This window comes from Pristiophorus japonicus, chromosome 2 (genome assembly GCF_044704955.1).
Source record: "Pristiophorus japonicus isolate sPriJap1 chromosome 2, sPriJap1.hap1, whole genome shotgun sequence".
NCBI classification, from domain to species: Eukaryota; Metazoa; Chordata; class Chondrichthyes; family Pristiophoridae; genus Pristiophorus; species Pristiophorus japonicus.
Genome location: NC_091978.1, coordinates 84,994,533 through 85,010,032, shown reverse-complemented (window position 1 = coordinate 85,010,032; position 15,500 = coordinate 84,994,533). Strand labels below are relative to the sequence as shown.

The window sequence follows — 15,500 nt, the reverse complement described above, 5'->3', positions numbered from 1 at the left end:
TCAAACCATGCGAGGGAAAGCAGATTGGCTGAGTGTTTGCTGTAGTCAAGTAGCATGTCTAACTCGGTCCTTTTTCTAATTTTCCAACCATAACTCCCTTTCTCCTCAAGGTGTCAAATCACACTGGTATATGGTCCCACAGGTGGTAGCAGTATTCTTCCAGTATTTTACTTATACTATTCCTCAAGGTTTGTTAGCGAATGTCAGAAGGCTTTTCAATTACAGAAGAACGGTTTGTCTTTTCAATGTGAAGACAACATTTAATGAAATACAAGGACAACCATTTGACTGTATAATTAAATGCTGGTTATAGTATTGCTGTGGGGATGCAGAGAAGAAAACTGTACACTGGGACTAAAATGATTAATTCCTCAGATTTCACTTTCCCACAAATGCAGACGAAAGCAGTCAGAAATACACAATTTTCAGAGTGGCAGTTTGGAGAAATAAATCTTAAAGAAATGTTGGATTTAATAATCACTAGCATTGCAAGTACAAGGTGATCTATCAAAATAAAACTACAATGTTGGAAGCCCAGAACCAGGGGACACAGTCTTAGGATAAGGGGTAGGCCATTTAGGACTGAGATGAGGAGAAATTACCTGCCGCAGAGAGTTGTTGATGCCAGTTCGTTGGATATATTCAAGAGGAAGTTAGATATGGCCCTTACAGCTAAAGGGATCAAGGGGTATGGAGAGAAAGCGGAAAAGGGGTACTGAGGTGAAGGATCAGCCATGATCTTATTGAATGGTGGTGCAAACTCGAAGAGCCGAATGGCCTACTCCTGCACCTATTTTCTATGTTTCTAACAATGTCATCCTGCAGTTGATGGCAGCAGCTCAACTCCATGTGATATCAAGTGGCGGTTGAGCGCATTGGGCCCCGACAACATCCCGGCTGTGATGCTGAAGGCCTGTGCTCCAGAACAAGCCATGCCTCTAGCCAAACTGTTCCAGTACAACTACAACAGTGGCATCTATCTGACAATGTGGAAAGCTGCCCAGGTATGTCCTGTCCACAAATCCAATCCAGCCAATTACCGCCCCATCAGTCTACACTCAATCATCAGCAAAGTGATGGAAGGCATAGTCAACAGTGCTATCAAGCGGCACTTGCTCACCAATAACCTGCTCATCGATGCCCAGTTTGGGTTCCACCAGGACCACTCATTACAGCTTTCGTCCAAAAATGGACAAGAGCTGAATTCCAGAGGTGAGGTGAGAATGACTGCCCTGGACATCAAGGCAGCATTTGACTGAGTGTAGCACCAAGGAGCCCTAGTAAAACTGAAGTTAATGAGAATTAGGGGGAAAATGCTCCACTGACTGGAGTCATACCTAAAACAAAGGAAGATGGTTGTGGTGGTTGGAGGTCAATCACCACAGCCCCAGAACATCACCGCAGGAGTTCCTCAGGGCAGTGTCCTAGGCCCAACCATCTTCAGCTACTTCATCAATGACTGTCCCTCCATCATACGGTCAGAAATGGGGATCTTCGCTGATGACTGCACAGTGTTCAGTGCCATTTGCAACTCCTGAGGTAATGAAGCAGTCGATGCCCACATGCAGCAAGACCTGGACAACATTCAGGCTTGGGCTAAGTGGCAAGTAACATTCATGCCACACAAGTGCCAGGCAATGACTATCTCCAACATATACGAGTCCAACCACCTCCCATTGACATTCAACAGCATTACCATCGCCAAATCCCCACCGTTAACATCCTGGGGGTCACCACTGACCAGAAACTTAACTGGACCAGCCATATAAATACTTTGGCAACAAGAGCAGGTCAGAGGCTGGGTATTCAACGGCGGGTGTCTTACCTCCTGACTCCCCAAAGCCTTTCCACCATTTACAAAACACAAGTTTGACGGGTGGTGGAATACTCTCCACTTGTCTGGATGAGTGCAGCGCTAACACCACAAGAAGCTTGACACCATCCAGGCCAAGGCAGCCCACTTGATCGGCACCTCATTGGCACCTCATCCACCACCTTAAACATTCACTCCCTCCATTACTGATGCACCGTGGCTGCATTGTGTACCAGCTACAAGATGCACTGCAGCAACTTGCCAAGGTTTCTTCAGCAGCACCTCCCAAACACACGACCTCTACCACCTAGAAGGACAAGGGCAACAGGTGCATGGGAACACCACAACTTCCACGTTCCCCTCTAAGTTGCACACCATCCTGACTTGGAAATATGTCGCCGTTCCTCTCCCTCTCCAACAGCACTGTGGGAGAACCTTCACCACAAGAACTGCAGTGGTTCAAGGCGGCAGCTCACCACCATCTTCTCAAGGGCAATTAGAGATGGGCAATAAATGCTGGTCTTGCCAGCGACACCCACATCCCAGGAAGAAAAAAAAAAGGTATTTTCTGCCAGTACCTAGCGATAGGTAGACTTGCTGTTGGAGATGAAGACTTTTTTTTTTTAAAAGCAGAAAGACATTTATTTATGCATTAACTCATCAAGCACTTTGCAAATAATGAATTGCTCTGAAATATGGTGACTTGCATATTTTGCACATAGCAAGGTTTTTTTTTAAAAAGTGAAAGACCAAATAATTTGTTTTAGTACTTCTGATTTCAAGAACAATGTTGGTGAAAACAATAAAAAAGTTCCGATTTTTTTTCCCCCCAAACAGTCCCATTTAATTATTTTAAATGTATAACTGAACCACTGGAACAGGCAGACCAGACATTGGTTTGACATTTTATCCAAAGTTAAACAGTTCTAACAATGCAGAGTATTAAGAATGGAGCAGGGATTGAACCCACAACCTTCAGACTTGGAGATAACTATTCCAACAAGTAAGCCAATCTCACACTTAAAAGCTAGAATAGCTTTCCAATTGCTTCCCTGTATGAACTTGTGTAAACAAAATCTATAACCCAAAATGGCAAACGTTAAAACAACTAAATGTGTAAACTTGAATATCTGAGGCAGTTTCTGCAGCAGCAAAATCTGTCGCCAACATCTCAAAAATGATTTTTGCAGTAGTTATGCAATATAAATGCAGCACATATTATAGCCTGTGCAAGATTTTAGTAGCTTGATCAATTCTGGTGAAGTAAGCTTGTGACCTGGAGAGCAAACGTGTACAATATTATATTTAGATGGCGGACAGTAAAGACATTTGTTAATTGTTCACTCTAAGGTCTTGTCCAAACTGAAGTCAGCTGGTAAGCTTGAAATAAAGGCATCTTAAACTAGATGGTCGATATGGGCATATGAGCAAGAATTTGCACCACTGAACGTTAGAAATGATACAACAAAATGGTGTAACTTGGAAAGCATGCCATAACTCATGATAAACCAGGGGTTTCACCACCTCAGTGTCACTATCTTAAAGCAAATATTCTGAAACATCAGGCTTAACCAATTTAAGTTCAGAACCATCCTCACTGATTATTAAAGACAGAAGTTCAAATTATGAGAAATAAGATGTGAAACTAAAATAAAATGGGTAAAGGGCAGGGATAAATGCTTTGCATATTTAGGAAGGTTTTATTATCTGTAAATCAGGAAACTTATTCATTCTTGACTTTTCACTTTTGTTTATTGCATTAAAAATGTGATAAAACTCAGAATAAAGGAGGCAAGTCTATGGCGTTCCCTTTAAGCTGTGACTTATATAGTGAGCTTTACACCCTTCTCGTTCAACCAACAAAGTGTGAATTGACCTCATCAATCTGTGCAAAGTACAACTTTATTATCTGCTCCTCTTGTAATGTCACTGAATGACAAAAGTTGTTCTACAGTACTGTCTACCTGATCAAACATGAAATTCTTTATAGCCTTTTTCCCTAATATTTCATGATTTACAGTATTGTAAATTTGAGTGTCAGTCTGGTTCAGTTGGCAGCATTCGTACCTCAGTCAGAAAGCTGAGTGCATAATCTAATCCAGTACTGAGTCGAAATGGGACATTAAATGAAGGTCCCATCTGCCTATTACGATGGACGTTAAAGATTGCAGGGCACTATCCGAAGAACAGAGTGTTCCACTGATGTCTTGGCCAACATTGTTTTATTTCAAACAATACCAAACAACTCATTTACTATTTGAGAGACATTGCTAGCACAGAATGGCTGCTGCATTTCTCTAAATAACAGTCCTCGGAGTTCAAAGATAATTAATTTGTGAAGTTCTAAGATATTTTGACAAGATAAAGCACTGCGTAAATCTAAGTATTTCTTTATGCATAATTTGTGCACAATAGTTGGCACCAGAAGAGTATTGAGGACCGTGTGGGTCATTTAGCAGATAAGCTTACTAGAACCACCACTGGAATTGGAGGGATGAAGAAGAATAGACTTAGGATATGACAAATGCATTAAATTAATGCTGCATATCAGATGTAATGAAAGACAGAACAAATTGCATATCCACTCAAACCAGCTTGGAGAATCTATAATATAAATCAGTAAAACAAGGATTATGGAAAACATTTTGAATTTCTATAGAGCATCCAGACCAAATGAGATACATCAAGTTAGCAAATAATAGTTAACCAGTGGACAGCTTGACTGAATTTTAGACGGTATTTGGATATTTGAAATCTGTCTGTTGTAAACATTAACGCAACGTTAGCTAGATGGATTGAAAATTGTGTTGCACAATCAAAACTGATGACTGGACAATGCTCTGTTTGGCAGGGTGGAGGAGAAAGAGGGTAAGGTAGAACTAAGAATTCCACAAGTTTCTGATCTAGATTCTCTATTCACACGACTCATAACTTCCAAGATATCCCTTCTTGGCCCAATACTTACCGACAGTCAATTGCTCCTTCTCTTCAAGAATGTTTCCTTTACATTTCAAAATTACCTTCATCCTACTACTTAAAAGCCCACTCTCAATCCTCTTCTGTCTTGTTCATACCCGGTCTCCAACCAATCACCTCTTGTGCAAGAATCCTAACATAAGAATCCTTTCTAAGGTTATGCAATGTATCCTGATTGCCCAACCCAGTGCACATTTCTCCCACCATTCCCTCTGTGAATTATTTCAATGTACCTTTTGTGTACAACCTCTTTGTTCCAAGTCACCAACATTCTGTGTGACTGCAGCCATAATGCATTATTCCTTCACAGACTTCTAAATATCTGACCAAAGCATCCTCCTTCACTGCCTCTCCTCTGTAATGGCACTGTCCTCTCATGGTTCCACTCTTACCTGTCCCAATGTCATGAGCAAATCTCTTGCAATTGCTTCTGCTCCCATGGCTGAACAGTTACCTCCACTGTGTCCAAACGTTTTCCCTTTGGTCTTCTATTCCTCACATATATTCTATGTTTTTGTGACATTAATGATAAGCATAGATATGGCATCCGCATTATACTCAATTCACTCCACAAGCACCCTCAATTATTCCTTCTGACTGTCTGTCAGACATCAAGTTGTAGAAATGCCAGAATTTTTTTCCCAGTTGAACTGTAGCAAGACTGAAGCAACCAGAAACTCCACACCTTAGCCTCTTTCTCATCCCACTTCCTAGATGTCTGCTCAGGGAGGAGGAGAGGGCGGGGGGGGGAGGGGAGGAGGAGAGGGCGGGGGGGGGAGGGGAGGAGGAGAGGGCGGGGGGGGGAGGGGAGGAGGAGAGGGCGGGGGGGGAGGGGAGGAGGAGAGGGCGGGGGGGGGAGGGGAGGAGGAGAGGGCGGGGGGGAGGGGAGGAGGAGAGGGCGGGGGGGGAGGGGAGGAGGAGAGGGCGGGGGGGGAGGGGAGGAGGAGAGGGCGGGGGGGGAGGAGGAGAGGGCGGGGGGGGAGGAGGAGAGGGCGGGGGGGGAGGAGGAGAGGGCGGGGGGGGAGGAGGAGAGGGCGGGGGGGGAGGAGGAGAGGGCGGGGGGGGAGGAGGAGAGGGCGGGGGGGGAGGAGGAGAGGGCGGGGGGGGAGGAGGAGAGGGCGGGGGGGGAGGAGGAGAGGGCGGGGGGGGAGGAGGAGAGGGCGGGGGGGGGAGGAGGAGAGGGCGGGGGGGGGAGGAGGAGAGGGCGGGGGGGGGAGGAGGAGAGGGCGGGGGGGGGAGGAGGAGAGGGCGGGGGGGGGAGGAGGAGAGGGCGGGGGGGGAGGAGGAGAGGGCGGGGGGGGAGGAGGAGAGGGCGGGGGGGAGGAGGAGAGGGCGGGGGGGAGGAGGAGAGGGCGGGGGGGAGGAGGAGAGGGCGGGGGGGGAGGAGGAGAGGGCGGGGGGGGAGGAGGAGAGGGCGGGGGGGGAGGAGGAGAGGGCGGGGGGGGAGGAGGAGAGGGCGGGGGGGGAGGAGGAGAGGGCGGGGGGGAGGAGGAGAGGGCGGGGGGGAGGAGGAGAGGGCGGGGGGGAGGAGGAGAGGGCGGGGGGGAGGAGGAGAGGGCGGGGGGGGAGGAGGAGAGGGCGGGGGGGGAGGAGGAGAGGGCGGGGGGGGAGGAGGAGAGGGCGGGGGGGGAGGAGGAGAGGGCGGGGGGGGAGGAGGAGAGGGCGGGGGGGGAGGAGGAGAGGGCGGGGGGGGAGGAGGAGAGGGCGGGGGGGGAGGAGGAGAGGGCGGGGGGGGAGGAGGAGAGGGCGGGGGGGGAGGAGGAGAGGGCGGGGGGGGAGGAGGAGAGGGCGGGGGGGGAGGAGGAGAGGGCGGGGGGGAGGAGGAGAGGGCGGGGGGGGAGGAGGAGAGGGCGGGGGGGAGGAGGAGAGGGCGGGGGGGAGGAGGAGAGGGCGGGGGGGGAGGAGGAGAGGGCGGGGGGGGGAGGAGGAGAGGGCGGGGGGGGGAGGAGGAGAGGGCGGGGGGGGAGGAGGAGAGGGCGGGGGGGGAGGAGGAGAGGGCGGGGGGGGGAGGAGGAGAGGGCGGGGGGGGGGAGGAGGAGAGGGCGGGGGGGGGGAGGAGGAGAGGGCGGGGGGGGGGAGGAGGAGAGGGCGGGGGGGGGGAGGAGGAGAGGGCGGGGGGGGGGGAGGAGGAGAGGGCGGGGGGGGGAGGAGGAGAGGGCGGGGGGGGAGGAGGAGTGCGGTTCGGTTGGTGGGGGGGGGGGGGGGGGGGAGAAGAGATACGGGTCGGGTCCAGTCTGGGGGGAGGGGGGGGGGGGGGGGGGGGAGGGGTGCAGGGCGTCGGGTCGGTGTCGGGTGGAAGTGGGAGTCGAGCCGGGTCAGGAGGAAGCAGGAGCTGGGCGTGGGAGGCAGCCTTATGCAAGTGGGAGGCAGCCTTATGCACGCAGCCCCAGTGAGGCCATTCGGCCAGGGCTTGGGGCTGCGTGCTTCGGGCCCCTCCCACACAGTTTTGGGCGCCTGGAGCTACTGCACTTGTGCGCCCACTGTAGCGCGCATGTGCAGAGGTCCCGGCACTGTTTTCAGCGCAGGGACCTAGCTCCGCCACCCACAACTCGTGCTGCGCCGCGCCCGACTCCAGAGGACCGGCAGGGAGCCGGAGAATCTGTAAGTTTTTTTTAGGCGCACTTTGTGGCGCGAAAAATGGGCGTCCAGGTCGGGACTGCGTCGTTCTAGGCGCGGCCCGAAACTTGGGCCCAATATTTCTAACAAAGAGCTGGCACAGACAGGACAGATCAAAAGGTCTCATTCTGTGGTGTACACCTGTATGATTCTTGTACCCTCCAGTCTCCTGACTCGTGTCTACTATGCATTGGTGGTAGAGCCTGTAGTCATCTTGCCACTACTCTATTTGAACCCCTCTACTTTGCTACTTCTCTCTTTGCCTTCAAAAGCCACCTTAAAAACTACCTCTTGGACAATGTTGTTGGCCATCTTCCCTTATTCCTTCCTAATGCTGCTTGGGTCTGACTCCAACTGTGAAGCTCCTTAGTATGTTATGTTGCGTTAAAGGCACTATATAAATGCATGTTGTTGTTGTTGATGGAGGCTACTTCCAGTATTTTAAATTTTTTTACTGGGACCAAGCAACGTGGCAAGCTGACGAGTCTGAGAGAGACATAGGATGTAGAAATCTGGACCAATTAAGAAGAATTTTAATGAATGTGAGGTATTATAATGCACAGGTGAACTGGAAATATGAAATATATACGGTACCACCTCAATTATACTATTGATCATTTTTCCTTTCATAAATTGTGACTTCGACAGATATTACAGATTTCAAAGCCAATCTGACTGGATCTGGAAAAAACAAACATGAATTGATAAGTGCTTCAAAGTTACTTGCGCTGGAAGACTGGTTATAGTAAATATTTAGTTGGAAATTTTGGAAAAGTCAAGTTGACTACCCCCACTGTTACCACTCATTAGTTTGTGACGGTATGGTTCTTTAATGCATGCGCCAAGTTTTCTGCGCACACGAGTTCAATCGTATATTTAACTGGCCACATCAATAGCTATTTCACTTATAAACCCATAAGGGCATTTGGTTAAGTGGGTGATCAAGCTTTAGTATTCAATTAAAGGTTCTAGCAATAGAAACATAGAAAATAGGTGCAGGAGCAGGCCATTCGAGCCTGCACCACCATTCAATATGATCATGGCTGATCATGCAACCTCAGTACCCCACCCCTGCCTTCTCTCCATACCCCCTGATCCCTTAAGCCACAAGGGCCACATCTAACTCCCTTTTGAATATGTCCAACAAACTGGACTCAACAACTTTCTGTGGTGGAGAATTCCACAGGTTCACAACTCTGAGTGAAAAAATTTCTCCTCATCTCGGTCCTATATGGCTTACCCCTTATCTTTAGACTGTGACCCCGGGTTCTGGACTTCCCCAACATCGGGAACATTCTACCTGCATCTAACCTGTCCAGTCCCGTCTGCATTTTATAAGTTTCTATGAGATCCCCTCTCATTCTTCTAAATTCCAGTGAGTATAAGCCTAGCTGATCCAGTCTTTCCTCATATGTCAGTCCTGCCATCCCGGGAATCAGTCTGGTGAACCTTCGCTGCACTCCCTCAATAGCAAGCACGTCCTTCCTCAGATTAGGAGACCAAAACTGCACAGAATACTCAAGGTGTGGTCTCACCAAGGCCCTGTACAACTGCAGTAAGACTTCCCTGCTCCTATACTCAAATCCCCTCGCTATAAAGGCCAGCATGCCATTTGCTTTCTTTACTTCCTGCTGTACCTGCATGCCTACCTTCAATGACTGATGTACCATAACACCCATTTGCACCTCCCCTTTTACTAATCTGTCACTATTCAGATAATAATCTGCCTTTGTTTTTACTACCAAAGTGGATAACCTCACATTTATCCACATTATACTGCATCTGCCATGCATTTGCCCACTCACCTAACCTGTCCAAGTCACCCTGCAGCCTCCTAGCGTCCTCCTCACAGCTCACACCGCCACCCAGCTTAGTGTCATCTGCAAACTTGGAGATATTACCTTCAATTCCTTCGTCTAAATCATTAATGTATATTGTAAATAGCTGGGGTCCCAGCACTGAACCCTGCGGCACCCCACTAGTTATTGCCTGCCATTCTGAAAAGGACCCGTTTATTCCCACTCTTTGATTCCTGTCTGTCAACAGTTATCAATCCACGTCAATACTTTACCCCCAATACCATGTGCCTTAATTTTGCACATTAATCTCTTGTGTGGGACCTTATCAAAAGCCTTTTGAAAGTCCAAATACACCACATCCACTGGTTCTCCCTTACCCACTACTAGTTACATCCTCAAAAAACTCTCGAAGATTTGTCAAGCATGATTTCCCTTTCATAAATCCATGCTGACTTGGATCAATCCTGTCACTGCTTTCCAAATGCGCTGCTATTAAATCTTTAAGAATTGATTCCAGCATTTTCCCCACCACTGATGTCAGGCTAACCGGTCTATAATTCCGTGTTTTCTCTCTCCCTCCTTTTTTAAAAAGTGGGGTTACATTAGCTACCCTCCAATCCATAGGAACTGATCCAGAGTCCATGGAATGTTGGAAAATAACCACCAATGCATCACTATTTCTAGGGCCACTTCCTTAAGTACTCTGGGATGCAGATTATCAGGCCCTAGGGATTTATCGGCCTTCAGTCCCTTCAATTTCCCTAACACCATTTCCTGACTGATTAGGATTTCCCTCAATTCCCCCTTCTCGTTAGACCCTCGGTCCCCTAGTATATTTGGGAGGTTATTCGTGTCTTCCTTAGTGAAGACAGAACCAAAGTATTTGTCCAATTGGTCTGCCATTTCTTTGTTCCCCATTATGAATTCACCTGATTTTGACTGCAAGGGACTTACATTAGTCTTCACTAATCTTTTTCTCCTCACATATCTATAGAAGCTTTTGCAGTCAGTTTTTATGTTCCCTGCAAGCTTTCATACTCTATATTTTCCCCCTCTTAGTCCTCCTCTGCTGAATTCTAAATTTCTCCCAGTCCTCAGGTTTGCTGCTTTTTCTGGCCAATTTATATGCCCCTTCCTTGGATTTAACACTTTCCCTAATTTCCCTTGTTAGCCACCTTCCCTTTCTTATTCTTACGTCACACAGTGATGTACAAGACTGCAGAGTCTGAATTTACCAGACAAAACTGTCCCCCAGAATGCACTTAGCTTGCAGAATCCAGTGCATGAGCAGAGGTGGTCAACTTAATGTTCCAATTCTTGTACTTTAAAATATGTTTATTGATGTAAAAAAAATCTAAAATTTACAGGTGTACTTAAAATTGATCTTGGTAGAGCAACTCTTCTGAGTTAAATATGTATTTTTTTTTTGATTTTCCTGTTGTACCAAATTAGATTTTGTCTCCTGGAAGAACAGCAAACTAGTGCAATTAATTTACACTGAGAAACATTAGTTTTATTGTAACATGCAAGACACCTTGATACCATGGGCTGGTTCTGTGGCAAACTCAACATTGAGTGGAAAGATTGTTTCCAACCTTCTGTTCCACATACAAATTCCAAATCTCAGCCAGAGGCACTATGAGAGGCCAGATGCATTTCCAGGAGGGAGAAAATCATTAGGTTACACCATTTACCCATCATAGCCTGGTACAATATGGTGCTTTCGTGTGGAGACAGCTCATTGCCAATCCTCCAAGCTGGAGATTGCATGCATGGGGAAAAATATTTTTTTTTAATCTTTGAAGGGATCAAAATAATTTTAAAAGCTGATCAGTTAAAAATTGAATGCTCAAGTTTCACACGTGCAGCACTAACAGCGGTCCAAAAAGTAAACGCTCATACCAGATTTTTAAAATTCTATCATTTACATACCTTGTACATGTCAGTATGGAATACACAATGTACAAATTAAAGTTGTTGTTAACACTACTCTGTAAACGAGACTGGGAAATCAACAAACAGCCCCAAAATTCTTTAAGAGGTAAAAAACCTCGAAGGATTCAAGGCTGTTTTGGGATTTTACTGGAAATCATCTAACAAAGGTTCTGCAAATAGCTGAATGGCTAAGTGCAATGTGTGGCGTGGTACTGAGCATGAAGACCAGCAATGTCGGGGTAGAGTTTCCGCTTTGAGTGCAGTCAACAAAATGGGCCCAAATTATGCTCAAAATTGCGCAAGTTTTCCAAAATGAAGTTATGGTTCAAGTTTCTGCTCGAATTCATTTGCATATATATACACAACGTAATTGGGGGGGTTTCCCTTACATTACCAAAATAAGCATTTTTAATAGGAATGTCTAATCCACCACCTGAGTAATCCGATTTTAAATAACTGAAAATGACTACAAACTATACAGAACAATTAACTAGTTTCATTGGTGTACATTAGTCAGTTTCTTAGTAAATTATTTATTAATATTCAAAAACCTTTAGTGCATGTTGGCACCTTAAAAAAAAAGCTTAATTTTAAGAGCCTGTTGAAAAGAGCTGCAAACGGACACAATCAGCGGAAACTCGGCATGCTGATTAATTCGATCTAGGGGCATGGCCAGTTTTGTAGGCAAGGATAATTTCCAGCACGATATTACATGGTATCTGCAGCACAGAAATAGGCCATTCAGCCCAACAAGTCCATGCCAGTGTTTATGCTCCACACAACCTCCGCAAGGTTCTGTGCTGGGGCCCCAGCTGTTTACACTGTACATTAATGATTTAGATGAGGGGATTAAATGTAGTATCTCCAAATTTGCGGATGACACTAAGTTGGGTGGCAGTGTGAGCTGCGAGGAGGATGCTGTGAGGCTGCAGAGCGACTTGGATAGGTTAGGTGAGTGGGCAAATGCATGGCAGATGAAGTATAATGTGGATAAATGTGAGGTTATCCACTTTGGTGGTAAAAACAGAGACACAGACTATTATCTGAATGGTGACAGATTAGGAAAAGGGGAGGTGCAAAGAGACCTGGGTGTCATGGTACATCAGTCATTGAAGGTTGGCATGCAGGTGCAGCAGGCGGTTAAGAAAGCAAATGGCATGTTGGCCTTCATAGCGAGGGGATTTGAGTACAAGGGCAGGGAGGTGTTGCTACAGTTGTACAGGGCATTGGTGAGGCCACACCTGGAGTATTGTGTACAGTTTTGGTCTCCTAACCTGAGGAAGGACATTCTTGCTATTGAGGGAGTGCAGCGAAGGTTCACCAGACTGATTCCCGGGATGGCGGGACTGACCTATCAAGAAAGACTGGATCAACTGGGCTTGTATTCACTGGAGTTCAAAAGAATGAGAGGGGACCTCATAGAAACATTTAAAATTCTGACGGGGTTAGACAGGTTAGATGCAGGAAGAACGTTCCCAATGTTGGGGGAGTCCAGAACCAGAGGTCACAGTCTAAGGATAAGGGGTAAGCCATTTAGGACCGAGATGCGGAGGAACTTCTTCACCCAGAGAGTGGTGAACCTGTGGAATTCTCTACCACAGAAAGTTGTTGAGGCCAATTCACTAAATATATTCAAAAAGGAGTTAGATGAGGTCCTTACTACTAGGGGGATCAAGGGGTATGGCGAGAAAGCAGGAATGGGGTACTGAAGTTGAATGTTCAGCCATGAACTCATTGAATGGCGGTGCAGGCTAGAAGGGCCGAATGGCCTACTCCTGCACCTATTTTCTATGTTTCTATGTTTCCTTCACTAACCCGACCAACATATTCTTCTATTCCTTTCTCCCCTCATGTTTAGCTTCCCCTTAAATGCATCTATGCTAGTCGCTTCAACTACTTGTGGTAACGAGCTTCACATCCTAATCACTCTCTGGGTGAAGAAGTTTCTCCTGAATTCCATGTAGGATTTATTAGTGATTATCTTATACTTATGGTCCCTAGTTCTGATCTCCTCTTCAAGTGGAAACACCTGCTCTACGTTTACCCTATCAAACCCATTCATAATCATAAAGATGTCTATCAGGTCACCTCTCGGTCTTCTCTTTAAGAGGGGGAAAAAAAAAGAGCACCTGCCTGTTCAATTTTTCCGGATGGGTCTAACCTCTCAGTTCTGGTATCATCCTAAAATCATTTTTTGCACCTTCTCCAGTGCCTCTATATAATATGGAGACCAAAACTGCTCTCAGTACGCCAAGAGCGGTCTAACCAAGGGTCAATACAAGTTTAACTAACTTTTCTGCTTTTCAATTCTATCTGTCTAGAAATGAACCCCAGTGCTTAGTTCGCTTTTTTATGGCCTATGTCACTACGTTTAGTGATTTGTGTACCTGTATCCCCAGATCCCTCTTTGTCTTTTTAGACACTTTATTTTCTGAGTATGTGGCCTCCTTATTCTTTATACCAAACTGTACCACTTCTAAATTGAAGTTCATTTGCCAATTACACGCCCATTCTGCAAGTTTATTAATGTCTTCCTGTAGTGTCGCAGTCCTCCTCCGTATTAACTATACCCCCCAATTTGGTGTTGTCTGCAAATTTTGAAATTGTACTTCTGATTCCTCAGTCCAATCATAAATGGTGAACAGCAGTGGTCCCGGCACCGATCCTTGTGGAACACCGCTTCCCATCTTTTCCCAGTCTGAATACCTTTAGTCCCTACTCTGTTTTATGCTTTGTAGCCAGCTTTCTCTCCATTCTTCTACTTGTCCTGACTCCACATGTTCTGACCTTAGTCATGACTGAGTCGACTGTGCAGTACCTTAGCGAAGGCCATTTGAAAATCCAAATATATTACATCTACTACATCACCCTTGTCTACCCTATCAATTACTTCTTCAAAAGAATTCAATAAGGTTCGTGCTGACTATTCGTTATTACATTTTCAGTTTCTGGATGTTTTATTGCATCTTTGAGTAAGGATTCCATTATCTTTCCTACCACCAATGTTAAGCTAATTGGTCTATAGATCCCTGGACTTGTTTTTATCTCCCTTTTTAAATATAGGAATCACATTAGCTGTCCGCCTGTCCTCTGGCTTTATTCCCTTTTCTAATGAATATATCTCTTGCTAGCTCTTCTCCAACTTATCTTAATATTCACAGTTGCAATCCATCTGGACCAGGGGTTTTATTCTGCAATTTGATTAGTTTTATCAATTATCTCCCCTCGTTCTATCTTAAATGTCTTTTATATCTTTTTTGATCTCTTCTAATGTCATGCCCACTATGTTCGTCTCCCTGATAAACACCAAAGCAAAGTATTTAATATTTCTGCCATTTTGTTGTCATCACGTGAGTTTATCGTGTGCATCCTTAGTGGTCCTATCGCTATTCTGATTTTTCTTTTGTAATAGAATACTTGTCTGTAGAATACTTCACTATTTATTTTTATATTCCTTGACAATTTAATTTTGTAGTTTCTCTTTGCCTTCCTAATTTTTTTTTTGGACTTCTTTCCTAACTTTTTCATATTCCCTTTTGTCATCCTCTTTGTTGTCTGTTCACTTAGTGAATGCCTTTTTCTTTCCTTTAAATGTTGCCCTCCTTTCTTTATTCATCCATGGTGTGTCATTACTGGCTAGTTTGTTATTTCTATTTAGTGGGATATATTTCTCCTGGATTCTCGTGGTCCCCGTTTTAAATCTTTCCTACTGCTGTTTAATTTCATTGTTGCTTAGTAAATTTTTCCAATTTATTTTTCCTAGCTCCACTCTCATCCTCTTAAAATTAGCATTTGTCCCCCAATTTACTACTAGTTTAAACCGGCGCAAAAGATCACGGAAACTCGGTTTGTGCTGGACGTCACTTGCACTTGAATTTCATTGATCTTTATGCTGGTTTGGCCGACTTTGGGCATATTGTGCTGGAAAAACCTAGCAGAAACTCGACCTAGTCATGCTCAATTCCTGATCTGTGCTCATCACAATAATGGAATTGGTCAGAGCACAATGGCCTCATCCTCTCTGGGTAAGGGGGAGGGGGGGGGGGGGGGGGGGGAAGAGAAAATAATCAACCAGCTCCGAATTGCTATCCAGAGACCCCAGCTAGAAACTGCAAATGTGCACAGGATCACGATCAGGCTCAGCTGTCAACCTTCCCATGTTGAGTAGCCCTCCGACACTCAGCACTTCAAATTCAAACATGAAGAACATGCATAAAGTGCAGAACAGTGTCTGTCAAGAGCAATGAAATTATATTCCAGGATAATATTCAAGGAAAGTTTTTTTAATTAAATGATCAGGTTGAGGGATGTTAGTACTGGGAAATGGAACTCTTCCCATTTCAGGCACCCAGTATCAGCAA

At 45.8% G+C, this 15,500-nt stretch overlaps 1 protein-coding gene and 1 long non-coding RNA gene across 2 annotated transcripts in view; both read right to left on the bottom strand.

Annotated features, from left to right (window-relative positions):
• LOC139239396 (uncharacterized) overlaps positions 1-4,804 on the bottom strand; it is a 67,292-nt gene extending 62,488 nt beyond the window's left edge. Inside the window, exon 1 of the long non-coding RNA XR_011588636.1 lies at positions 4,779-4,804. This is a non-coding gene — a long non-coding RNA (uncharacterized lncRNA). The remainder of the gene's footprint in view (positions 1-4,778) is intronic.
• Positions 1-15,500, bottom strand: part of ube2r2 (ubiquitin-conjugating enzyme E2R 2) — a 185,934-nt gene that overhangs the window by 152,234 nt on the left and 18,200 nt on the right. The window lies entirely within an intron of this gene.